General features: G+C 35.3%; 1 protein-coding gene across 1 annotated transcript in view; it reads right to left on the reverse strand.

Moving 5' to 3' along the window:
- LOC123868282 (ataxin-1-like) overlaps positions 1-24,839 on the reverse strand; it is a 52,652-nt gene extending 27,813 nt beyond the window's left edge. The window contains exon 1 of the mRNA XM_045910721.1: positions 24,555-24,839. The gene's annotated coding sequence lies outside the window, so the exon portion shown is untranslated. The remainder of the gene's footprint in view (positions 1-24,554) is intronic.
- Between the last annotated feature and the right edge of the window lie 2,879 nt (positions 24,840-27,718).

Genomic DNA, 27,718 nt, shown 5'->3' on the forward strand with positions numbered 1-27,718 from the left:
TGAAACCAAGTTGGAACGAAAACAAACAGTGTTATCGCCGTCAAAATAAATTAATAAATGTTACTTGCTAGGAACGACACGTGTAGAGTTTTTAACCCCCGACCCAAAAAGAGGGGTGTTATAAGTTTGACGTGTGTATCTGTGTATCTGTGTGTCTGTGTATCTGTGTATCTGTGTATCTGTGTATCTGTGTATCTGTGTATCTGTCTGTGGCACCGTAGCGCCTAAACGAATGAACCGATTTTAATTTACTTTTTTTTGTTTGAAAGGTGGCTTGATCGAGAGTGTTCTTAGCTATAATCCAAAAAAATTGGTTCAGCCGTTTAAGAGTTATCAGCTCTTTTCTAGTTTTCTTGTAGAAAAGAAGGTTAGATAACCGTTAGGTTCATAATATTATGTCAATAGACAAATGTCAAGCTGTCAGGATGGACGTTGCCTAAATACATAATTATTTATTTGAAAATGATGTTTTGGAAAACTCAGATACTTTGGATCGTCGGGGGTGTTATAAATTTTTAATTTACACTTGTTCTAAAGATTTTCGTGGGTTTCAATTCAATTATTAATTTATTTGTACTTAATATAACTTCTTATTAATTTTAATATATCTACATATCTCTGCATCTATCAATAATGGCTGAAGAGGTTCACTTGACTAAAGAAAAAAATGATATAAATAAACATAAAAAAATACTCTTTTATTTAAGACCATAACGCAAACACAGTAAGTACACATAACAAAACGCAAAATACTCGTATATAAAAAGATAATAACAAATAAATAATTGGCATTTGTACAACTCATTTGCGTCACTACTAGATATCATCACATATTTCTATGATTTATGATGATTGTAGAATTGTTGTAATTCAACAAATTATAATTATAAGGAAAGTAGGTGATGTTTTTTTTATATAAGTAAAAGTAAAGTAAAATATTCTTTCATGTACACCAAATTTACATAGAAATGTAATTAATTAAAACAAAATAGATGTTTAAGTACAATAGGCGGCCTGATCGCTAAAATAGCGATCCAGGCAACCTTAGGATATAAGATATCTTAAAAAATTATTTTTGCCCATTACATCATTTATATCGCGTATTATACTCCGTACGCTTGTATACTACCAAGTCTCGTACTGTTTCAAATAATAGGTATGATTAATAAGGTTTCAAATATATTTAGGTAACTATTAAAGCAAAGTCGAATATGTACGATAGTCACACACTTAGCAAATAACTTACACATGTTATACCTACATGATTATTACATACTTAATATAATTGGTAATCACCACCAAGTAATAGGTATATTTTATCACAAAATGTTATCGCAACATTGCAACTGGATCCACAATGACAGTTTTATAGTCGCTACCTAACTAATAAACAGCGTCTGTTTCCGTGTTTGTATTATATACAATTGTAAATTAAAAATTTATAACACCCCCGACAGGTGAAGGTTACAGTAATAACTTGAAAAGAGCTGATAATTTTCAAACGGCTGAACCGATTTTCTTGGATTATGGCTAAGAACACTCTCGATCAAGCCACCTTTCAAACAAAAAAAACTAAATTAAAATCGGTTCATTCGTTTAGGCGCTACGATGCCACAGACAGATACACAGATACACACTTCAAACTTATAACACCCCTCTTTTTGGGTCCGGGGTTAAAAACTGAATATGTGTGTATTATAGTGTCAATAATAAATGATCTTTCCATTGTAATCATTGATTGTAATGTAGGCATATTATATACGTTGTTATCGAAATATTTTACGTTAAATTATACAACTTTTCAGTTTTAGGTATTGGTTGTGTAAGGTTATTTTTAAAAAGTTGATTTGAGTTGTCAAAAATAATATAAAATTATTAATTTAGCTGATGAAGGTAGTTTAGTAAAATCGATATTTGGCTCATTCGATGTCATACAATCTGTTACTAGGAGGCCAACAAGATTGAACTTGCATAAATACGGGTGTTTTGAAGGTTTTAGTTCAGTCTCCTTCCGAGATTCGGAGCGATATCGCATATTTTCGGTATTTGGGTTGTGAACTGGATAATTAGATGTTGTGATAGCAATCACGCTCTAATTAAATTATTTATTTTGACATTAGTTTGTTTAGATTAAAACTCTCGGATAACCTTGCACATTAAACTTGTGTTTTTTTGTGTTGGTTTTGGAGAGGACATTCCAATAATTCGATAAAAATATTTAAATAATACCTGCTTTTCTGAGTGACGCCAATAATTCAGAAGCGGGACGTGTCTCACGTTGTCTTAATTTCGCTTTGGTATCTTTTTGTAAATAACCCACATTTGATTAAAATTTTTATTAAGTTTGATTTGGTGATTAAAATTTTTAGTTTTTTTTTAATAATTTAGTCTTTTGTGAATTGGAAAGTAATTTGCAATGAGTGGTTCAGATTTTGTATACATCGAATGAGAAGTTAGTCGTTTGGATTTATTGTTGACTTGATATTAAAACTGAGAGTTCGGCAGTTCAGGGGTAGGTTTTAATGATTTGACGGAGGGCAGGATAGCCCATGATTTGGATTTGACTTAGGGCAAGGAAGCCCGCGACTGACATGACAAGATTATTTAGAAACACGAGGGCGTGTTAAATTCAGGACGGCCGAACTGTAAGGTTATTTTTAAAAAGTTGATTTGAGTTGTCAAAAATAATATAAAATTATTAATTTAGCTGATGAAGGTAGTTTGGTAAAATCGATATTTGGCTCATTCGATGTCATACAATCTGTTACTAGGAGGCCAACAAGATTGAACTTGCATAAATACGGGTGTTTTGAAGGTTTTAGTTCAGTCTCCTTCCGAGATTCGGAGCGATATCGCATATTTTCGGTATTTGGGTTGTGAACTGGATAATTAGATGTTGTGATAGCAATCACGCTCTAATTAAATTATTTATTTTGGCATTAGTTTGTTTAGATTAAAACTCTTGGATAACCTTGCACATTAAACTTGTGTTTTTTTGTGTTGGTTTTGGAGAGGCCATTCCAATAATTCGATAAAAATATTTAAATAATACCTGCTTTTCTGAGTGACGCCAATAATTGTAACGCCATGGAAACGTACCAACTTGAATATTTTCTTTCCTGTAAAAACCTGCTACACCGGCTTTTTATTTAGTTTAATATGTATATTGTATATCATATCAGTTTTCTTCAGTAGAAGCCATTTAAGGAATATTAATTAGGTGATTAATTTTTATTTTTAGGAATGCAACATGATATCGTGAAGGTACCAATTCTCGTGACTTTGCTCGAGATCAAGGAGTCAGATTAATTGCTAAACAGTTTAGTATTTTTTTTAATTTATGATAGGCAAGGGCTTGACCACAATCACACTTGATGGGAAGTGATGATGTCGCCTAGGTAATAACGCGTTTACCTGGAAGATGTCTATCGGATTAACATTCTTTTAACAGAGTCATTTCATTGTTTGTTCACAATTTAACCATAACGCTTATCAAATCAACATTGAGAAAAGTATTACAAACTTGTGTCAAATCGTAGAAATTTTCGTAACAAAGTGATAAAATAAAAATTCCTACATAAATATAAAGCTGTAAAGTTTATCAGTTTTTAAACCATATACCTAATATGTCGTAAAAGTACCTACCCATCTAATAATAGGTAATTGTAAAAAAATTTGGTTTTTATGATTTAGTTTGGACTAAATTCTAAGTATTATTCCTAGATTCGATAGGTATTATTAGCAAGTTTAGGTAAATGTGTGTCACACGTGCCACAAAACAAACTATTTGTTCCAGTATGTAATGGATTTCATTTATATAATATATATTCAGCGTTATTTTCTTTGACAAAACGTAATAAACACTATGAGTTACCCAGCGTTAACACATACGTCGCTTATCACACATAAGTAACCTAAACAATTGGTCAACCCAAACATATCGATTTTCATAACAGAATGCTAAAAACAAGCTAATCCTGACTCTTGTACATAAAAAAGAACCATTAACGTTGAAACTATTTCAATTGCCTATATTAAGATAGCGGACTCGTAAAAAACGACCTTGCCAAGTGGAAATTAATGATACAATATCCATTTCAACTTTGGAATAAGTATTTATTTTTTAACCCCCGACCCAAAAAGAGGGGTGTTATAAGTTTGACGTGTGTATCTGTGTATCTGTGTGTCTGTGTATCTGTCTGTGGCACCGTAGCGCCTAAACTAATGAACCGATTTTAATTTAGTTTTTTTTTGTTTGAAAGGTGGCTTGATCGAGAGTGTTCTTAGCTATAATCCAAGAAAATCGGTTCAGCCGTTTGAAAGTTATCAGCTCTTTTCTAGTTACTGTAACCTTAACTTGTCGGGGGTGATATAAATTTTTAATTTATACTTGTATTATGTTGCTGATCTGTTGAGCTACGCGTACATTGGCAAATTGATCCTAAATTGGAACAATATTCAAAGGCGTATAAACAAAAAAATATGCGAATGCTTTTCGATTCCAGTATGAGCGAGAGGCCGCCTAACATTTGCCATTATGTTGGGTAAACTTAAAAAAATAATGAAATATGACTTTTTGGATGTATGATTGTTAACTCCAGAAGATCTCAAGCGTCGGGCAAGGTTTTTGTGATTTGTGTATCTTATAAGCAAACTAAATTAAGTATAGTAATTTTTATCACCTGAAAAGAACGGGCATAATGCGGATACGCCCCTGTGGTTTGAAGTCCATGATATTATGATCATATTGACATTGAAAATTTCAATTAATTAAAAGTTTTCTTTATCATACTGTCAGGATTAATAAAGCACTATCACATTAGTTTCATTACAATTTTTTACAATTTAAATTTAAAAAAAATCTTTTAAACAATTTATTATGGCACAATCACAGTATTAAAAACTAAGACAATGAATGGAACAGAATTATAATAATAATTTCAAACATGTTGACGAACGCGCACGAGCTGTTCAAAGAAACATTTATTTTGTCAATGGCCGGAAAATATATTTGAAGAAGGTAAATTTTTCGAACGTAGGTTTCTACGAAGCAGAGCGATGTTTTACGGTATTTTTTGTAAGACCTTATCAATATTTGACACAACATCCATTTATTATATCAACTAGTTATACCTATTGCATAAAAGATATCTCTATTGTATGATAATAAGATAATTTCATGTACTTATAAAATATTATTTTTCTCAATATACAACAGTACTACAAGTAGGTATTTTATTAGGTATATGAGTCCTATGTTTGTTACTCTTTCACGCAAAAACTACTGGACGGATTTGGCTGAATGAAGACATAGGTACATAGATTATACACTGAGTCAACGCATAAGCTACTTTTTATCCCGGAAAATTAGAGTTCCTACGGCATTTTTAAAAACTTATATCCACGCGAACAAAGTCGCGGGCATCAGCTAGTCTATACATATTAAACTTCAAGGCCAATGGTTATAGTTATCAGTTATCACGAAATAGACGAGACAATGAAAGGGATATGGAGTCATGACGCGTGGCATCGATCGCGCACGCGCGTTTCAGGGAAACATTTGTCAATGGGCCGGACAAACGCACGCGAGTGTTTTCAAAACGTGAACGTTTCAGGGAAAGTTTGTGGCACTACTAATTGAAATTTATTATAATATGTCGTCATCCTTTCTTTTCCGTATAGCTACATAGTTTTAAGGTGCGTCTTTTATTTTTTATTTTATTCAGATACAAGTTAGCCCTTGAGTGTAATGTCACCTGGTGGTAAGTGATGAATGATGATGCAGTCTAAGATGGAAGCGAGCTAACCGGGAATATGGCAGCTTTTATTAAACCCAAACCCTTTAGGGTTTTACACGGCTTTGTACTGGAACTCTTAATAACGCCGGTAGGAAGATAACTAGCCACGGCCGAAACTTCCCACCAGACCAGACCAGTTTAGAAATTATAAAATTCCAACCCCCTGCCGAATCGAACCCGGGACCTCCCATTAATAAGACCACAGCGCTTACCACCAGGTAGGTCGTCAAATTATGTAACGTGTAATAAAACTTTCGTTGCAAGTTTGCTGAACAATTATTATAATATTTTGTGTACTGTTGTGTTGTGTACCTATTTACAACATATTGTGTCCAACTGTCCACAGTGTACACTAGTGTAGGTACACTAGGTAAGTATTCCGATTTTCTTTATTTTTCCACAAAAGTGCCCTTGAATAACTGTCAAGAAAATAATTGACAATAATACCGAAAAAAAAATTTTTTTTTTTCAAATTATTACTACGTCTTCGAAAAGTGTACGTTCGTAGTTTTCGGACTGAAAAAGACGCATTGCAAACCGAAATCGGAGTTTTCTTGAAAACATTTTAAACTAAGCACTTGTTATATCTATAAGCTAAGTGAAAAGTGTGAGAGAACTTTCGATTTGATCCTAAATCGACGATATGTCAAATATAAGGCTATAATGACGTGAAATCATAGAAAAATAAGGCTATAATAGGACTACCTCCGTAAAATGTACTAACATTTGACCACCATTAGTTTGCTTGTGAGTTATGACATTTCTTTGATGGCTTGATTATTCCGCCCATTTATTATTATTATATACCCACAGCTATCATTAGATCGCTAAAACCCTGAAATATAATAACGATAGTAAGACACGATGGAATTAATAGGCAACATTGAACTTGAACGCGGTGCGTGCGTGACGTCAGCGCTGTACACGTGTGGCCGCAAGGCCGCGCCTATCGCGCCGCGGCCGCGCTAACTAACCGTGAACGATGAGCCGAACATGGCGATTGGCGAACTTATTGATTTTCGGCGCTAAATATTGCCTCGATTAGAAATTATGAACTAGCGGATACTAAAACAGAATGTTCCCAATGCATTGTTTTAGTAGTCTAAAACCATCTTCGCATTATTGCCGTTCTAATGAAACCGGTTTCGGACACATCGATTGATTTTCAGCGCTATAATGTTGCTATATTGTCTCGATTAAAAATATTATTACGAACTAGCGGATACCCGACGTAAAATGTAATTATTGCTAAAAAAAAGCCTTGTTTTACTTGTCTAAGACCATCTTCGCATTATTGCCTTTCTAATGAAACCGGTTTGGGGCACATCGGTTGGACGGTTTCAAAGCCAGCAGGACATAGGCAGAAACATTTGTTGTGTTTTATATATTAGGATGTGCATAAAAGCTCAATGATACCTACCAGCTGCCAATCCATTAGCTGTACACCAAAAATGAAACAAAGATGTGCAGAATAAAATGGGAATAATTCAGCAACATCCGGTTCGAGGCCGTTTCTAGCTAATATTGTTAGATATCCAGTTTAAAGCGGATTGATCCAAATACATTAATAGAGCTATCGGCTATTCATTATTAAAGTTTTTTATTGCACTGAAATGGACGTATTATACAAGTGTCCGCTGGAAGAGACGAGCCATACAAAATAAAGTTATTCTTTGTGCCCCAAACCGAGCGTACCTAGTTACTTAACTAGTACCTAGGTACCTACCTGGAATTTTACACTATGTCAAACGATCTTCGGATTTTGACACATGTTTCATCAATCATTAGTCATTTCTCAATTCGCTCACATGACTCTGCTGCTATATCAGCGCGAGAATGGCGGAAATCAAGTTGCTTCAAAAACAGGTCGGCAATTATAAGTCCACTGTCCAGCGTTCACTTGTATAGTCAGTCAGTCACTATTTAATCACTTCGCGTTACTTGTGTGCGAATCGCAGCGTATCGTATCGCCCATATTGAAGAACAAACCAACAAACAAACACACTTTTGTAATATGGGTAGGATTTAATTACCAAAAATTATGTTACTAGATAGGTTAGGTAAAGCAAATCTTACTTACATCTCTGACTCTAACCTATTTCAAACATTATAAATAGGTGCCTACGTAGTTAACAGAAAAACAAGATCTTGGCAAAACAATAACTAATAAAAGACATTAAATGAAGTCAATAGATTTTTGCTAGCTAAAATACCTAATTACCTATGAGTCGAAAAATGAAAAGACGATTACAAGCGCTTTTGTATAATATCTAGGCTCCGCCATTATTGATTTTAGTTGAAAGCCTAGAACTAAGGTAATCCATCCAAGCTGTGGTAACAATGCCTCAATGAAGAAAAACGATGGAAAATTTTAAGCAAGTAATATTTTCACTAGTCGATTATCGATTTTGTGTCGCGAAGTATTTTAATATTGCTAAGTAATGTTGGGCTAATATTCTTTGATGTCTTTAAAATTATTATAAAAGATGCCCGTGCCGGAATATCCTAAACGGTTTTCGAATATAATTTGAAAATCATCTAAATGGACTTGTCCCCCGATTCAGGTAGAATCAGGGGAGAATAAGTCCATGTCTACACTTTACAGTCGATTTGATCTCGTCTACAATACGTAACATTAGCTTGAGGCTCTTGACATCTAACTTTTAGCTGAGATATTATTATAGAGCACTTTGACTTTCCTCGGACTCAAGACAGCGTAATAGCTGGCGTAAATCTATCTCGTTTTAATTGAAACATAAGTTGGAGCAAGGTCAAAGTACGCTTTCAGCCTAATAGCGTTCAAAACAGACCTCAAAAGATTTTTAAAAATAAATTATTAACGGATTAACGATTATCATTAGGTTTTAAATTATTTGGACGAAGGGAAGTATTGAATTATGCTCTTTAGGAAATGAAAAATATTTTGATAATGAAAACAACACAATAATATCTTATCTTGTTATATAGGTAAACTATCTTATTTCCTTACGCCGTTATCAAGTGACGATAAGGTTTGGCAAAAGAAATTGAATTTCCATATCGATTTTAAGTTCAAGTGGACTAGAATTTAATGTTTGACTAGAATTAAATTTTTTTTCAAAGTTTCCTTTCTTTTTCTTCTTCACAAAGTTTTCTTGGTTATTGAATTCTTTACTTAGTTTATTTTGCTTGGAAAAGTTCCTTTGCTAAGTTGTAAGGAGGCAGGAAAGAAAATTCTTCTTCATCCTCCTAGAGATTTTTCGAAACCTAAGCAGCATTATTTTATTTGCTTCTTTGATCTTACAATTTATCACGAAACTGCCATCATATCTCTGCAAAATGGTTGTTAGTTAGTACACGCAACTGTCCAAGAAAGGATGAAAGTATGTGAGTTTCTTTAACTTTTCCGCCATAACTTCTAAATGCCTGAATAGATTTGGACGTTTGGTGTATTGTTAGAATCCTTACATAATCCTGAGTGACACTGACTGTAAGTAATTAAAAAAAAGTATTAATATGGCAGTACAGTCGCGTTTTTTTTAATTTTTTAAAATTAAGTATTACTCGTTTGAAATAAATCATCAGGAAGGAGCTCTGCATTGGACCTAAACTCCGTCTAGCGTTTTCCTAATAGATACCTTTGTAATTTTTGCGATGGTTTTAGCACAACCACCATACATACCGCTTACACAGACAAACCTGCGTATAATTTCACTTCATTATATCTGTGGTCGTAAGGAAAAGGGGCATAAGTCAGAAACGCGGCTACAGCTCGTTTCGCCAGTACGGGCCAAAGAAAGAAATTAGTCGAGACACCGTTTCTTAAAATCAAGATACCCTTTGAAATATACATTATATTGTGATTTAATTTATAGTTTTCTTTTGTAAATGAGCTCATATAATATATAATCCAATTTTTTTTAAATTTATTATTATATATTTTAAAATAATGTGACTTGTGCCTCTTTTCTAAACCCAACTTCGGCTGCCAACCTTACGTCATACTAACTTAGGCCATTTTTTAGTAAGTAGTTATTAATAAAAACGAACAAATTAAGATAATTTGTTTGTTATACTATTCATTTATTTGATAAAAATACTTATAATCTTAGATCACCGGATGTAGCTGGTTCAAATCTCAATAATTGGAAGTATTTGTGTTATTAACACAGATTTTTAGATGATTCTATGTTTATGTAAATGTGATTTTGATATTATATTATATTAAATATATAATATATAAATCTAAATCTAATATAATATATATTATATTTATATATATTTTATTATATATAGATTTAGATTTATATTACATTTAATTTTTGTATGTCTGTAAATTATTTTTAAAAGTGATGTTAACAAGAATTGCTGCAAACCAAAGGTTAATCTTTCATTGCTGAAGGTTTCTTTGTTTCTTCAATTTTCTAGATTAGCAAAATCTGCTTTTATTTGATGACTGTCAAGTTAGTGTCTCTTTTTCAATGGACTCTACTAATTTAATTATCATATGCATCGCGTCAATTTGCCAGTTCTAGACACGTGTAATACCTTTACACGTGTCTAGAACTGGCTTTTGAATTTAATACCAGTGCTCTTAAATATTTTGCCAAAGTGTAATCTGGAAACTGGATTTATGTCTTCTTTATACATTTCGTACCCACATAAATTGTTAAGTTCAAGCCTAATAGAACATAGGTTTTGCCTGTGTGTCGTCGTGAATAATGAGATCTATAAGTTAGGTAAGTCATAAAGTAAGTAGCTTATGTGGTCAAGAATTAGTTATTCTTTTCTTCCGAAATTTTAGAAGGTGGAGTTGTAAGATCTAGTTTTGTCATTACTTGTAATAATGCCAGATATTTCAAAGAAGGATTTTTAATAACTGTTCGCATAAATTTGTCTGTCTCACAAAATGTCTGTTTGAAAGATTCTTATTTTAACTAAGACTTCTAAACTCCAGACAATCTAATCCCGAAATACATGGTCAATGTAATTGACATTTCTTCCAAAAATAAATTTTGTCCACTGATCGTTAAACGGACCTACAATCTTTTTAGGACCATGTGAAATCAGTTGTACTAAATATAAAACTCTCTTATTGAAATCACTATGGTTTCAGTACCCTTGAAATATCTGACTTTGCTGCTCAAAGGTAAATTTTATAAGCAGATTTCTTCCTGCAATCTGATTAATGTTTTACTCATAGATATGTGTTTTACTTTACTCGCACTAACTATTCTTCCTTTTTGGTTTATATAATGTATCCTCTGTTTCTTTTAAGTTTTATAATGGACCTTATATTGTTGGTCTTCCTCTTTCTTTCGTTGTGAGTAAGATGAATCTAGAATAAGAAATATATTTCTGAATTTACCGGTAATATACAAATTATACAACAAAATCATAGGAGTAGGGCGTAGGATTACGGACACGTTTTGACAACAAAAAATAACAAATAAGTTATAACTAAACCGTTAACTAAGTAATAATAAATTAGAAAACTTATTACCTACTTAGGTACTTCCGAAGTGGTACAAAAGAATCCATAACTGACTTAAATGAAACAATGGTGGTGGAATCTTGCGCAAAGGTCCAGGTGCCTAACAAACAGTGTTGTCCTATAATGGGATCGGTTACCTAACGGTTCGATAGTAATAATTGGCCCAAAAAAACACCAAAACAATTAAACAGTGCAACTTCGGTCATTTATCATGAGCTTTTTTTGTTCTGAAACGCAACGATTTGAGAACTAAGTAGACATGATGCCATATTCCAAACCAAAAAATTTGCGAAACCTTGTCACAAGTAGGCATGATTTAAGTTGTACCCCTATTCTTTGTTAAGAAGTGGTTAAGACAAACGATAATCGACTTGTGCCCAATTTTTGTTTAGTTTTTATTCTGGAATAAATAAAGTTTTCGTAAAATATGCCTTTTTCCCTTGAAGCTTGAAATAATATATTTCATTAGTGAGTTTTTGTAATTTTAGTGAAAAATGCGACTTGTGCCCCTTTTCCTTCCGACCACAGATATTACAACACAAACAAACAATTACCGTCTGGCAAGCGGCACTGAACTGAGTGAAGGTCACAGTCGCTTTTGTATCGAACAACGGCGACTGTCGACTGTAGCGACACAAATCCCGAACATGGTTTCAGTTCGAGCTACTGGGCACAGATATTTCAGTTATCCTTAGCTAATTTAAAAGATTAACACGCAGAAACCTTCTCGGAAAAGCACATAAGCGAAGCGATTTTCACTCATAACATGCTTTCAGTGTCAGTTCGCGGTAAGTCCCATGGGCCGCGTACAGTGCGCCTCTTTTCAGCGAGAATCTACTCGTTTACCTTTTAGCTCAGTAAAGGCAAAATATACTATACTAAGCCCTGGAATTCGCTATGAGTTCTTATGGAATTCAAATTGTGAACATGAATGGAGCACGTAAAGAGAAGTTTGACAATAATAAAATTAAGTTTTGTTATTCGTGCAGTAGAGTTATCAGTATCTTGTTTTAAAAGAGCTTGTAAGCCTGAGAGGTGACCATTCAAAAGTTTAAATAATTAAGATATCGACTATTAAGATAATTAACAAACTTTGAAAAAGGTACCTAATAATATCTGAAAATATTAGACGGATGTTAGAGTGCCTGATGATGAGTGCCTGATGAGAGATTATAATATTAATACCTACCTAACGAGCGTGTCCTTCAAGTATCATACATGGAATTAGTAATCAGCTTAGCATTCATTTGTTCTATGCTCTCAAGTACACATCAAGAACTTTTATCAAGCCGAAGTTCACCAAAACTATTATCTTTTTTAAAGATTATGCAATTCAGACATAGAAGTAGATATTATGTACCTACTTAATGCTTAATGCTATATACCTAGATAAAGTTAATACCTCGATATGCATTGTAATAAAACAAACAACGTTCAATGAATGAACCAAACTGCCACGAGTTACCTATCACTTGTATCGTATAAAATGATAAATGTAGTTACGTAGGTAGATAAATAAGCTTCATTTATTTTGATAAGATATAGATAGTAGATACACATAACTACTTTGAAGGAATATTAGGAACACTCAGAGTATGAATAAAACATACCAATAATTTGTATATTTTGTTGATTTATTAATTAACTCATTGCATATAATATGTATCTATTATTATTTCTAGATATACTGGAATAGAGATATGTAGGTACTAAATTGATATATAAATAGGTATATAAATTTAAATATTACTTTGTGTTCTTTGGCCAAGAAAATCAATAAAAAAATTGCAATTTTCGAAGTAATAATTCTGTGATAATTATTACACTACACAACGCTCTAGGTATGATTTCAATTGATAGCTGTACATAATGTAATTCTTGAAAGGCCGGCAGCGCATCGGCGGTTCCTCTGGTGCTAATGTTCATCGGCGGCGGCAATCATTTGACATCAGGTGACCCGCCTGCTCATTTGCTCGATATTTATTTTATTAAACTCCTAAACTAATGAACTGATTTTAATTTAGTTTTTTTTGTTTGAAAGGTGGCTTGATCGAGAGTGTTCTTAGCTATAATCCAAGAAAATCGGTTCAGCCGTTTGAAAGTTATCAGCTCTTTTTTAGTTACTGTAACCTTCAATTGTTGGGGGTGTTATAAATTTTTAATTTACACTTCTAACAATAGGTATATGAAAGTAGGTATCGCTAAGCAATTCAATCTCATGACACACCACAACGGAGCAATGGATCGGCGTGATTTTTTGCATGAGTATAGTCGAATACCTGTAGAGTGACCTATGCTACTTTTTTCGGAAAATCAAAGTGTTCCCAACGGGATTTTTAAAAATCTAAATCCACGCGGACATGAGCTTGTAGGTAGGTACGTATATATTCAGATGACGATACTAAATTCGATGCCTACACGTTTTTACAATATCCTCTCCTGAAATAAACTCCAAAGTGCGAAGCTGTCACTCGCACGTCAGTCTATTCACTTATTATAATTCCAAATGGGATTAGGCAGTAGGTATGTATGAATTCAGCGCAAAAGACCATATTAGCAAAATGTACCTATTCTTCAGTTAGTATATTCCTTATTGAAAACCAAGTTTTAGGTGATTAGGTTTAGGAGTTTTTACATCGAGTGACCTCCTGATATTTAAAATTCAGGGTCCTTGAATGTCATTTAGGTTGTCAAGCCCTTGCTATGTATTATGACCATCGATGTATTATGACTTATACATCTAATTAGAAAATTCAACACCTAAAAGGGTAAAATAGGGGTTCTAAATTTGTCTAGTCCACGCGGACGAGGTTGGCGACCGCATCGGTCGACGCTTACAATAAATAAACTTTATTAACATTGGAAGACCCCCCATTAGGTGAACGGACGACATCAGAAGAGTAGTAGGGAGCCGCTGGATTCAGGCGGCGCAAGACCGTGGCGTGTGGAAATCCTTACAAGAGACCAATTCACCGGTTGTCAATGATGATGATGATGATGATGAACAACTTAGCAAGAAATTAATTTTTACCTAACCGTAATAATGTATAATAGACAAAATACGATGTATCAGTTGACCAATGGATTTACGTATCGCGTTCTTGCATAAGTGGGTATATTTCGCAAACCACTACGATGGAGCCGCGAAAGTCATGACGCAACCTGCAGTCGCTAGTCGGCCCATTGATTAGAGTCGTGAATGTAAGTGGTTACCTAATATAAGTAATTCTTGCTGAACAGCGATGAATGCATTTCAATGATTGACGTCTTTTTTTCGTAAATCTACATTCAGTTTTGTGTTTCGTAAATGTTATTGAAAGGAATTCTGAATATATTTGTTATGTTGCAAACATTATGCTCTACATTATGTTACGAATTCGTGAATGATACCAATATTGTATGTTAAGGGTGCGTTTTCACTGAAGCTGGGCGGGAACACATTGTATTTTTAACCCCCGACCCAAAAAGAGGGGTGTTATAAGTTTGACGTGTGTATCTGTGTATCTGTCTGTGGCATCGTAGCGCCTAAACGAATGAACCGATTTTAATTTACTTTTTTTTGTTTGAAAGGTGGCTTGATCGAGAGCGTTCTTAGCTATAATCCAAAAAAATTGGTTCAGCCGTTTAAGAGTTATCAGCTCTTTTCTAGTTTTCTTGTAGAAAAGAAGGTTAGATAACCGTTAGGTTCATAATATTATATCAATTGACAAATGTCAAGCTGTGAAGATGGACGTTGCCTTGATGCATAATCATTTATTTGAAAATGATGTTTTGGAAAACTCAGATACTTTGGATCGTAGGCGCGGAATAGTCCAAGAAAATCGGTTCAGCCGTTTGAAAGTTATCAGCTCTTTTCTAGTTATACTGTAACCTTCACTTGTCGGGGATATTATAAATTTTTAATTTACACCTTGTCGATCAATTACTTAGATCATTAAGATGACGTGATAAAATTACCACTCCATTTTTCTAACAATAACCTAATTGGTCTATTGTACATTCCACTCTACTCTGTTTCAGTGGAATCGGGAAAAATCATAATTGAAAAGGGAATGATGTCTGCAGAGTGCCGATATATAATATTTTCGGCATAAAGTAACTAGATAAGTAGGTACCTAAATGTGGAAATGGAAAAACTTTTTTGCACATTTATATATAGAAAATTATTTTATTTTTTAAATCTCTTATTTATGTAATTTAGATGCATATTAAAAACCATAATACTTAACTTACAATAAATAAATAATTAATTCGATAGATAACTAACTATTTTGAAAAGATCAGAGATTGCCATTAGCCTTTTGATCCAGACTTTTTCTACTGAATATTCCCTTCCACTTAAACGTTGACTACCTATTGGGAAAATATTCAATAAATTAGATATAACAATTAAAGTTTTTGAAATAGAAGCTTTAGAAATACATTACTTAATATTCATCAGAAAGGTTCAAAAGTTTTCAAAATAAACAGTTGGATATCTAATTAAACAGTATATTAATTAAACCACGGCTACGTAGGTACTTTGTTGTTAAGATAAAGAGTAAGGGTTAAACAGAATTGTTTGTTTATTTGTTTATATTTAAACAAATCCAAAGGTAAAACAAACAAGTGTCTAAGGGCCGAGTTGATAAACAAGGACACTTTAAATTCATTTGTTTACATCAACAATGCCGCGTGATGAATATTATTCGAATGCAAATCGGTTCGTGCTTCACTGTATGTAGTTTCGATTCGCAGAAACTATCTACAGGTATATATGTTTATGTAAGCATGAAAGCTCTCTTAGCCTTGACGTACAAGTAGCCTTGAAAGGTAAAGTAAGTACTTACAAGTTTCTTTATATTTTTTGCTTCGTCTACACTCTACGGGTATTTATCTCTACGACTAAGCTATTCCCAAGTGATTATAGAAGGTAATTCGTATCGACATGTTGCCATGTAGGTAGACGCTAAATACGGTTTATGACCACTATGACGCTTCCATGGTGCGTTTCATTTTATACTATAAAGGTAGGTAGCTTTATCATTTTCATACTTCACAAGTTTTTTTTTTTTCACATAAACTGTTACTTAAGTATTTTGAATCATCACTGAATCTACCACCTGGTTCCGAATGTCTTTCCTACCGCGAAGAACCAGCAAGAAACTCGGCGGTTGCTCTTTAAACATTATGTACGCATTGCTAGGACGAGTTGCAAGACAAATCCACGCACTTTTATCATTTACATAAACTTCGATTGTATAATATGCTTTTTTCAGAAGGATACTTTTTGAGTTTTTACATATTTTTTGAACTTGTGGAAGTTTGCTGTTCTAAAATTGTGGAAAAAAAAATCCCACAAATGATTTTAGGATTTTCTTGAGGTAGAGCACAAGAATCGCAGATTTAAATAATTTCAATCGCTAAACCGGATCTATTAAAATCATCGTCAAAGATATTATACACGTCCTTTCTTTCTTTCTCTTCTCTTGCAATACAATCCAGCGACTTCCTGCAACTCGTTTGATGTCTACTGTCCACCAGCATGTGGTGTGTGTAGCCATTCCAACACCACCTATTGAAATACTAGTTCCAATTCCCATGATCAGTGAAGAGTTATACCTACTTAGTATAAATTAAATCTATCTAAACTTTTTAATAACCATTCAGCCGCCATTAATATGTTGCCATATATCCGGGCGAGGTGAAAACGATAGCTAAGTGCAAAATACCTATACCTACCTGCTGTAACACGAAACAGTGGCACCATCGCGTCGCCACTTTCAATGTTGACACATTGAAATAAAATACCGTTCTTTCGGCCGTGAGAATATTATTCTTTATTCTTTTCATTTCAATATGAACTTACATGCGATCATCTTTCATTTCTTTTGTTTAAAAGAGTTCACAGATCCAGTAAGTTTTGCTATAAGATCTTAATCGATTTATATTTAGGTGAGCGTGATGGCCTAGTGATTAAGAGGTCGGCCTCTTATTCGGAGGGTCTGGAGTTTTAACCCAGGGACACACTTCTATGTTTTACTGGTTGTGAGGCGTTTGTGTTTTAACGGTGAAGGAAAATATCGCGAGGAAACCTTCAAATCTTCTCCAAGGTACTAAACCTGGTGAACCTAAATCCTTCTCATTCTGAGAGGAGATCGATGCTCAGTTGTGGGCCGGAGATATGCTGGTGATGATGATGATGAAGCCGTAAGAGTAGTATTTGTACTCGAAGACCCTAATTATAATTTGGATTGGAGGCGACTGTTATGGGTGTGGCCATCACGAGTGACATCGGACAAGAGGTAGGGATTGGAACCGCTAATCAATAGCTATGACACAAGCCGCACAACACTGTATGAAATGCCTTTACAGTTACATACTAATCAGTTAATTACTAAGTAAGTATGTAATATACATGGATATCAGCTGAGCAAGTCTATCGGTACCTACTAGGTAGAGAAAATGACGAAGATGAGGATGTATCCTACGATGCCTCGAGTCTTAATTCACTAAAATTATTATCTACATTATACTTTTAATAAAATATAACTCGCACCTACTGTAAATCTAGATCTTTTAAATGGCCTGTTAGCGCTGTTCATTTTCCGCATTGATAAACGAGTTTTTCTTTTGCACTAACCATGTGTCTCGACAAATTGTACCATCAAGCTGGTGGTTCATTGTCTGTTTTCAGATAAAATAAAGGGTGGTACAAGTCTTCAAATATACTTACAACACCTAATGTTCTTTTAAATAGTTCTCTTCAATTTTCAGGCGTAAAATGTCGTAATATAATGCTCCGTTTGAGCCATGTTCACTATTTTTATCTTCAGTAAAAGTGGCCGTCAATGAATTTACATAATATATTATGTAGACTTCTGTTTACGGTTGGATTTAGATTCATATACCTACCTATCTACGTTTTTATTATAAATAACATATGTATTAGGGTCCTATTCCTTAGTTCTGCCTGTACAATTACGTAGGTAACTATGCAAATAACTCAGTTGAATTCTAAAAATATTCTTCTCGATTCGGAATATGCCTTTTCAGAGAAAAACCGCCGTTACGCGGATTATTTTATTGAAGATAACTCACTCATGGCTTACCTACTCCCATTCATATAAGAGCATATAAAATGACGAACATTTCAAAGTGCAGGTATGCGAGCTATCGAGGTTAATACTGTTGATAGCGACAGATATCGCTTCGTAGGCGGTAGCTCGCTTCTTGATAGTGCCTAACACACGCAGGGTGAATGTGTGTAGAGTAACCATTATCAGAGCGTGCAGTATAAATAATAAAGGCCTGGGAAGACACAAAGCGCGACGGCAATAGAGCGGCAGAAAGTTTCACTGAACGCGTGTATATCATGACACACACTAGTGTGTTCAGCCAAGTTCTAACAAGATTTCGTATTATAAGGAATTATACGCGCAGAGCATCATACAGCAGAGCGTGTTGGCGCGCCCTACGGCTAAGGCTGAGATCTATAGAGCGCACTTTGACTTTGCTCAGACTTAAGACACTGTTAAAATGTGACAGCGTTATACAACGCATAAATCTGTCTCGTTTTAACTGAAACTTAAGTCTAAGCAAAGTCAACATTCACTCTATAGATTTCAATCTAAGATACTTTCGTTGTTCTTTGTAATACAAGTTCTACGAGTCTTGCACACGTTTTTGACATCGCATCTTGTTCTCCCAAACCTCAATCGTTTTTACGCTGTGACTAAACCTCATTTAAATACGATACTTCAGAAAAATGTATAGGACAGTAACAGCTATAGAGCGAAGCTCTGTTTATAATCTATCGTAGTGTAGCAATAGATGGATGTCGTCATGTCTAAATTGGACATAAAACTTTCCACGATATTGCCATTTTAATTTCTTACCTTTAGCGCTGAAAGCCTTAGAAAACTTTGTGAAGGTGGTGTGTGAAAGCCGGCAGTTTGTAAGGTGGTTTTTCGAAATTAAACCCCGTTCACATTGTATGCACGATTGCTCTTGACTTGTCGGGCGATTTTTCTTAGGACATTTGTCTTCTAGTAAATATGAAGCTATAAATAGTGGCACCAACCAAACTTTATCTTGAACAACTAGGCCCGCAAAGAATCGTGTCGTGTCAACATCGTGTCGTCTCATGAGCCCTCATGACACAGCCGCTGTCTTGTTGTCTTTGCAACCGCTACCGCTTATCTGACAACTGGCCGTTTATTTAATTAAGTATCACACACCGTATGTTAAGCCAAGTAAGCCCTGCAAAGTGTTTTATCATTGACAAGTTTGACTCTGATATCACTTAGCTAATACTCGTAGCTATGCCAACCTAATGCAAGCAGTAAGATCCTAATAATGAGTAATAAATAATAATTATAGTCAAAGAATAAAGATAGAAAGAGCTAATGTGGTAGAGACAGGTGGTCAAGAGAAGTGCCTCTATATTTTTCAATGGCTTTGATACAGAATCGTATTGGAACGTTATTTAATCTCTCTACGATAAAAATATGAATCGTCCTCTTGCATTACAACTTCACGCTGCTGCGTGAATAGTGCTCTATGCCAGACAGGCATTTGATTTTTAGGACATCTAGTTATTTGACTTATTGTTTGATTTGATGTAACCAATGACCGTGCTTTATTAGTTTAGAATCAATAGAATAGGCTACATATACGTTATACACGTAACTATACGTATGCAAACTTAGAATTACTTGAATAATACTTTGGATTACTACAACTCTAGTCTCCAACAACGTCGTCGTCATGCAATAAATCATTAAATGTTATTATATTAATGTTATTAAGTATATTAATTATTGTTTATTCCTAGTCTATCACAACGAGGTTAATTGTGCACAATATGTGAGATATAATTGGCTATTACACTAGTACTAGCAATTAGTAGTGATACATTTGTTATGTCTTTATAATTATTTACCTAACAACAACTGTATAGCTAAGAACATAAAAGCTAACGATTACTAACTATAATAAAACTAACTCGTGTATGTTTACGCAAAGCTAATCAAAACGTCTCTATCTGCGACTAAGATTTATAACACGACTGTCCGTCTGTATGACCTTATAATTTAGGACTATATTAGTAGCTTAATTAATTAATTATTATCACCACTATCATCTTTCAAATCTGATAACAAAAAGTGTACAATAGTAGCTACTTTGAATAAATGATTTTGATTTTTGAAATGATTTTCATTTTTTTCTCAACGTAAGGCCTGGGGGACCATTAGAAATGGAAAGTACAGGGAAATTCATTTCTTTGAAATTACTATGACTGAGCCAACAAATATGCATAGTAATTACAATGGGGACAGTAGATGGATTCTGCCTCGTCGTGAATCGTCGAACTTGGAAGTATGACACCATTAGTTCTGCGTGTTTGGATTACGTACAACGGTGTTTACATGAAAACCATCAGGAACTGTCGGGAGATGAAATGGAGCCAACTCCCATTAACCTCAGTTCTTCCATCACAGTGTTCCTTGTATGCTACCATCCGCTCAGTACGGAGTTTGTTTTACGCCCCGTGGCGCGCGCGTGAACAGGTCTTGAATATGGAGTAAGGAGTAGGATCCTGTATAAGTTCGAAACTAGTCGAGCATACTGCGCCCAAAAAAACGTGATTTGACCGATGTAACTAGCAGGTAATAGGTAATATGTTGATTTTCGATAGAGTAGGTGGGTAAGTACTGTACAGACCATCATTTTATATCTCTACATAACAACATTATGTAAGTAGGTTCAGAGTATAAACACTTAAGTGCTAAAGTTTGTTAAAAGCAAGTAAATAAACGAATAAGTACTCGTAGTCACCTCATCCATTGTTTTATGAGCGTACCTAACAGCTAACTGTAAATCCTGAATGAAGTTGAACAGTTACTGAATGTAGCTACCTATCTAATACACATAATATAACGTCATCGCTTTAAAATGGTCTGTTTCAAGCATATTTCCTTTGTAACGTAACAGCACTTGGATATTTAATTAGCGTAAACAGATACCTAGATTCGACTTCACGGTGTTAGATACTTATTATTACGTACCTAATACCGATCTATAAGTTTTTTCTTGTTACACTTTTCAAATATAGGTAGTTACCTACTGTAAGTAAAATGAACACAATGATGTATATTACAAATATCTAAAATGATGCCCAAAACAGAAGGTGAATCTTATTTTCCATAAAAATATACAAGTATGGAGTAAAATCGCCATTTTGACCCGCCATAAGTAAATTGTATTAGTAAAATGGTGATTCAGTTTTAGAAACGCGAATAGGTACTTAAAATTGGAAAATAATAGTATGATGGTTTTAATTAATATACATTGCCCTAACTACCTACTTACTAAGTATTTATATTCACCAAAGATTGCCTGTAAAAAAATCTTCTAGCAATAAGGTGGCCGGTGTATGCTTAGTTTTTCTTTTATTATTAGTCCATTTATTGAACATGTTCTTTCCTTTGTATGTCTTCTTTGTATTCTAAACTGTTTCTATTTCTGTTATACTTAGTAGTTATTATGACAAAGCTTTGTTATAAAGTATCATTTCTTTATACCTATGTACGTACTTGCAGCATGTTTTCTCGTGTAACTCGGGTTAAAGTTTATCAGCCCCGGCCACCGCCGCGTACTTTTCCTCCTTGGTCTAATTTTAAACCATTAATTACTATTGAAAACAACTGTTTGTAGTAAATGATAAGCACGAACGATGTCTTAATTAATTACACGCATCTGTGGCATTAATTGACATATTTAGAGTGGACTTCAAACGGCTTCAATGAAATAAATAATAAGGATTACAAACTGTAGGTACATTATAACAAGAATTTACTCTGTAAGTATATTTTCACAGAAGCTGGAAAATCTCTGGATCCAAAGAATGATTGAGACGAAGACACTATCTCGTACAGCATTAAAAAATTGAAAAAAAGGGACGAATTGAAAACCTTCTCCTTTTTGAAGTCGGTTAAAAATAGGTTTAAATGCCAAATAGATAAGTACACTATAATCATCGTTAAAGATAAATCCTATGACAACCATTACTTTCATAACAAAAGAAACGAAATAGGTAGTGTACCTGTACAAAAAGATGTTTCATACAAACTTCATTGCGATTTGCGTTTTGTTTTGAATTGTAAAATAATTAATTAGTAGAGTCATACATTTACAAGTGACCTAAAATCTATTGTTATCGTTTAAGTAAGGTCAGTGAAGTTTTTAAGGATTGGATAGTTCTTAAAGGTAATATGAATATAACACGGTAAATATAACGATATGCATCCGGTTAAGATAGTCTGCATTGACCATCACGTAAGATCCCTTGTGCCCAGAATATCTTCATAAGTTTGGTAATAAATAGGGGATCCTTTTCAAACATAACCGATAGTCCGCTATTCTCTTAAAATTACTAACCGTGAAGTTTGTACTAGGAATACTTGGGTAAGACAATAATGCAAAGCACAAACCATTCAGATTTAAGTCCCCTTCCTGACCGTTGAATTGCTATAACTAACAATACCCATTAACCCTTAACCATGACTAATCTGGCAAGAGTGAATGAAAGATAAGAAGATGAACTGTTAGTGAGTGTGAGATTGATAGAGTTAAAGAATCGGCTCTTCTAGTGACATCATCCATGATACACGGTTGATGTAGGTACGTCCATTTCAGAAATTAAAGATATTTCTAATAAATTCTGTCCTTAGATAGGTGTTATTTAAAATATCCCATTAGATAGCACCGTGAATATAAACTTTTTTAGTTGATGCCAGAAGACACTCATACTCATTCTAGCTTCGACCTTTACAAAAATACTATACAAATAGACAAGACCACGCGTGGTAAGATTTTGTTCTGATCTATATCCGACCTAAATTAACCCTAACTCGACGGAGAAAAGTGTCTGAAATTGCCATCCATGAACAGTTTTTTCTGTAGACGGTGTCAGCAGCCACTTTGCAAAAGAATATCCGGTTAAGTTTATTGTAGGCTTGTTCTCAGACCAGAAAATCTCTTGTAAAACATTGCATCTATAGAAAATTCTGACTCTGCTTTTTAAAACGTAGCCCTCTGAACTAAGAATGTAGATTTGCATAATCCAAGACATAAGTATTAAAATAGATCAGAACATGAGAGTATAATAACTGGGTAATTAACCCATTAGAACTTTGCAATATGCATTGTAGAGTCAACATCTCTGAGGATGTTCCGTTGTAAGCGAGAAATGTGCGTAGAGTTCATCTTGCAGGAGCTATTGTGGTGGTGAATTGTGTGTGTTGCACATTGTATGTTTTTAACGGTTAATAGCAAATTAGCTTAAATCATACTTAATTGGTATTTCTGGTGAAACAGTTTTTCTATAGCTAAAGACTTATTGATTGATCCCAAAATCAACACCTTCATATATATTTCATGTTAACCATTATGCATTAATGACTTCTTTTATCAGATCCCAACGGGACATAAGAACTATCCAGGGAAGAAGCTTTCAAATAAAAGAAACCCATTGAAATACGCCTATGGAGTCACAATACCATAAAAAATGTGGAAAGCGTTTGGGAAAACTTAGGTTCAGTTTGAGATTTTTATTCTTCTTGGAAGGTAATACATATAGGTAGCTAGTGTTATAATGTAAGTAACATCTTGGCACCAACTATACTTACTATAACCTTGGCAAAGCGATTCAGAGGGGTAATTGTGCCAGAATTTCAGGAACTCTATATTGATGCAGTGTAACCGATGAAGCTTTCGATTTCTGAAAGTTGTGACCTTGCAATTCTGGATAATCTTTCATATAAAGTTTTGTTTGTGTTCATTCTTGAGCTGACCAGCTCTTTCAGGTTATTCACGAAGAGTTGTCAATAAAAATTGATAGGGTTCTTCACGTAGAGTCTCAATGTCAGTCTTTTAAATAGGCATTACGCTGTCTGAGACAGCTTCAAACCAGTGCATAACATTGAGGAGTCGGAAGACGTTACCAGTGGAATGGCAGACGGAGAGCACCAGATGTAGAAAGTCGCGGTAGGCGCCAAGAGGAGTGTAGCCGACACGCTCAGAAACAACCTAAATAAAGCAGGCCAGCAGGGAGTAGCCGTCTCGGGCGCGGAGCACGCACACACGCAGCCGGCACACATGCCCGCCTCCGCACACAATCTCGCCTCACACACACATCCATCGCTAGACGAAAATAAAATCCACTCCTTATGCGCCATGCAAATAGGAAGCCGCCGGGACATAATAGCGTTAAGCGGCCGAATGAACGAAGAGGTCCTTACGTTTCGTGGCACTGTCGTAAGACGGTCACGGGCGCAGCATCTCAGGCCGCAGGTCACGACGCTCAGTCGGAGATCTCATCCGATGGCACCGTCCTCTCAGAACTGGTTTCGCACGCACGCTCCTATGGAAAAGTACACGGGCGTGACGTCCACGAACATTCGGCACTCGCGATATCGCGGCTGTCTCACTGCTGCGGTCACTCGGCAGGAAAATCAACGGGCGGAGATTAGCATGAATGATATCATAGGGTCGTCACGAGACGGGCGCGAGCGGTGCGACGTCGGCGCGGGTCGCAACGCGACTGGCGGTGGCGGCACTACGCGAGCTCCGTGCGTAGTGAGTGGCCGTGAGGCGCGGGGACGAGGAAACCCGGCGCGAGTACGGCGCGCCCGGCGACCCACGCAAGGGGCGGGGGACACTCGGCCGGGGGGAGCGGCGCGGATTAATCACGTAGTAAGTATGCCCCCGCCGCGCCGCCCGCCCCGCCCCGCACATAGAACCTGCGCGCAGCCGATACATGAATAAATACTAAATGCAACCAACGCTCGTCGTGCCAGACTGAAACCGGACACTATCGAAGCTAAATGAATTCCTGGGTGAGCGTTGCCACCGAATCTTGGCTCGAGCGCCGTCGGCGGCTGCGAGGCGCCGCACCTCCGCTCGCCACATCGACTGTGATGCAATTCTGTAATCGGTTTTAAGAAAGTTATCAATCGAGTCTCGGAATTCAATGCCATGCGCTTCCACTATTCGATGGCTCATTTCTATAAAGTTTCATAAACTATGAAACGATGATTCAATGCTGTAATAAATATGTATTTCCATGTCTTCAACTGAATTGTGTTCGTGCAAGGGTTTTTCCAACGTAAGCTAAGCATCCTAGACCGGTTCTGAGATTCTACTGGTGACGTGTTGCTGTAACTTCGTTAAATATTCATATCCACGGCTTTACATTACATGTTTCTGACTGTTAATTAGGTTTAGCGGTAAAAACCACTCAAAACTTAAGTTTATTTCTTTCGAAAGCAACTGAGAAAGCAGTTTGATAAATGCTACATAAAGTCATAAAAAGCTACAGCCCTTTACATCGAAGGCGCTGGTCAATTACCGGAATCACAAACACTAAAGCTTACGATGTCCTCAATTGCTGAAGGTTTAGGATAGGTAATTACTTGATAAATAAATAATTTCTACTCACAATTTCTTCGGCTGAACCAGAGTAGGCCACGAATAATAGGCGTTAGGTACGTACCACTCTAGGTATATCAATAAAATGCATTCGTGTTGGATAACCATCACGCGAAAAAATATATTGCTTTCAAAAGGGACAGATTTCCATTAACGGCGAATAAGGCTCTACCAAAATTGTGGCTCAGTTACAATGTTGTCAGGAGAGCCTACCGCACCTTTTGTGACGATCATGATCCTCTCTATTGGCTGACTATTTTGACTATTGCGTACAGTTGCAAATGATTGCAGGAAGAAAATCTTAAATTCAGTCAATAGCAGCAATTGCAACACAGCAAGATGATTCCGCATCCCGCTGCTAGTCGGATCCATTGTATCATATTTTTTTTTGTTTTTTTTTTTTTGTTTCTGTTATTTTATTTTTGTAAACATTTTTTAACCCCCGACCAAAAAAGAAGGGGTGTTATAAGTTTGACGTGTGTATCTGTGTATCTGTGTGTCTGTGTATCTGTGTATCTGTGTATCTGTCTGTGGCATCGTAGCGCCTAAACGAATGAACCGATTTTAATTTAGTTTTTTTTGTTTGAAAGGTGGCTTGATCGAGAGTGTTCTTAGCTATAATCTAAAAAAATTGGTTCAGCCGTTTAAGAGTTATCAGCTCTTTTCTAGTTTTCTTGTAGAAAAGAAGGTTAGATAACCGTTAGGTTCATAATATTATGTCAATAGACAAATGTCAAGCTGTCAAGATGGACGTTGCCTAAATACATAATTATTTATTTGAAAATGATGTTTTGGAAAACTCAGATACTTTGGATCGTCGGGGGTGTTATAAATTTTTAATTTACACTTGTTTAAAACATTATGATATGAATGAGATGTCTAAATAAATGAGGGAGTAATTACATGTAAGGTGATAGCCAAGTGGTTAAAACGTCGGCCTCGTATTCGGAGGGGCGGGCTTCGATCTCGGGCAAGCACCTCTAACTTTTCGGTGATAAGTAAGTAGGTACTATGTGCGAAAACTTGAGATTATAGGTATTGTATGTTAGTGTTATGTGATTATTTACCAGTCAATATTTCAAATGGAACACTTATGAGGACTATAACATGTACCTAATTATAACATTCATATCGATATCATAAACGCGAAAGTGTTTCTGTTGTGTCCTTCAATCACGCCGAAACTGAGATTTTTTGCACGATTATGCTAGTTCAAGACCTGGAGAGTGATGTAATTTACTTTTTATCCCGAAAAATCGAATAGTTCCCACGGGGTTTATAAAAACCTAAATCCACGCGAACAAAGTCACGGACATCAGCTAGTCAAACATGTTATCGTATTGCGGCGATAAGCTCCTTTTCCTCGCGTCATCATCCGATCGTTTTTCAAACGTTCGAGGGCGTTATATCTAACTAGACGTAAAAAGTGGAAAGGCAATGGATGAGGGATGGGTGGTTCAGTGAGGAGACTTCCTTAGTAACTCGCCCATCCCTAACATTCACTAGGATCAGCCGTAAAAGATTCGACACGAGAGCAAGACAAGCATTATTATGAACGAATTAGATAATAATCGTCTAATGTAATCCCACCATTCGATAAAGCCAAATAGTTTTTTGTGGCTATCAGAATTTCAAGCTTTGTTAGTATTAATTAGTAAATAGGTAACTAAATAATAGCTTGCCATAGCGTGTCTACTTACCTTAATATTATAAAGTTTGTAGGTTTGGATATAGGGGTCAGGAGGTAATCTTCTGAACTAATGATGCCTAAAATTCTTTCACTGTTCAAAGTATCACTGAGTGATATACAGAGTATAAATTATACGGATGAAGTCACGAGAAAAGCTAGTATGTTATAAAATAGCAAACCTAAACCTTAACAGCCATTCAGGCTGTTTTTTAAGGTTTGATAAATAACAGAAAAAAATCAAAAACTCTTCAAATAAAACGTAAAATCCTTTAGCTTTTTGCCTAG

Source organism: Maniola jurtina, chromosome 9 (assembly GCF_905333055.1).
Source record: "Maniola jurtina chromosome 9, ilManJurt1.1, whole genome shotgun sequence".
Classification (NCBI taxonomy): Eukaryota; Metazoa; Arthropoda; class Insecta; order Lepidoptera; family Nymphalidae; genus Maniola; species Maniola jurtina.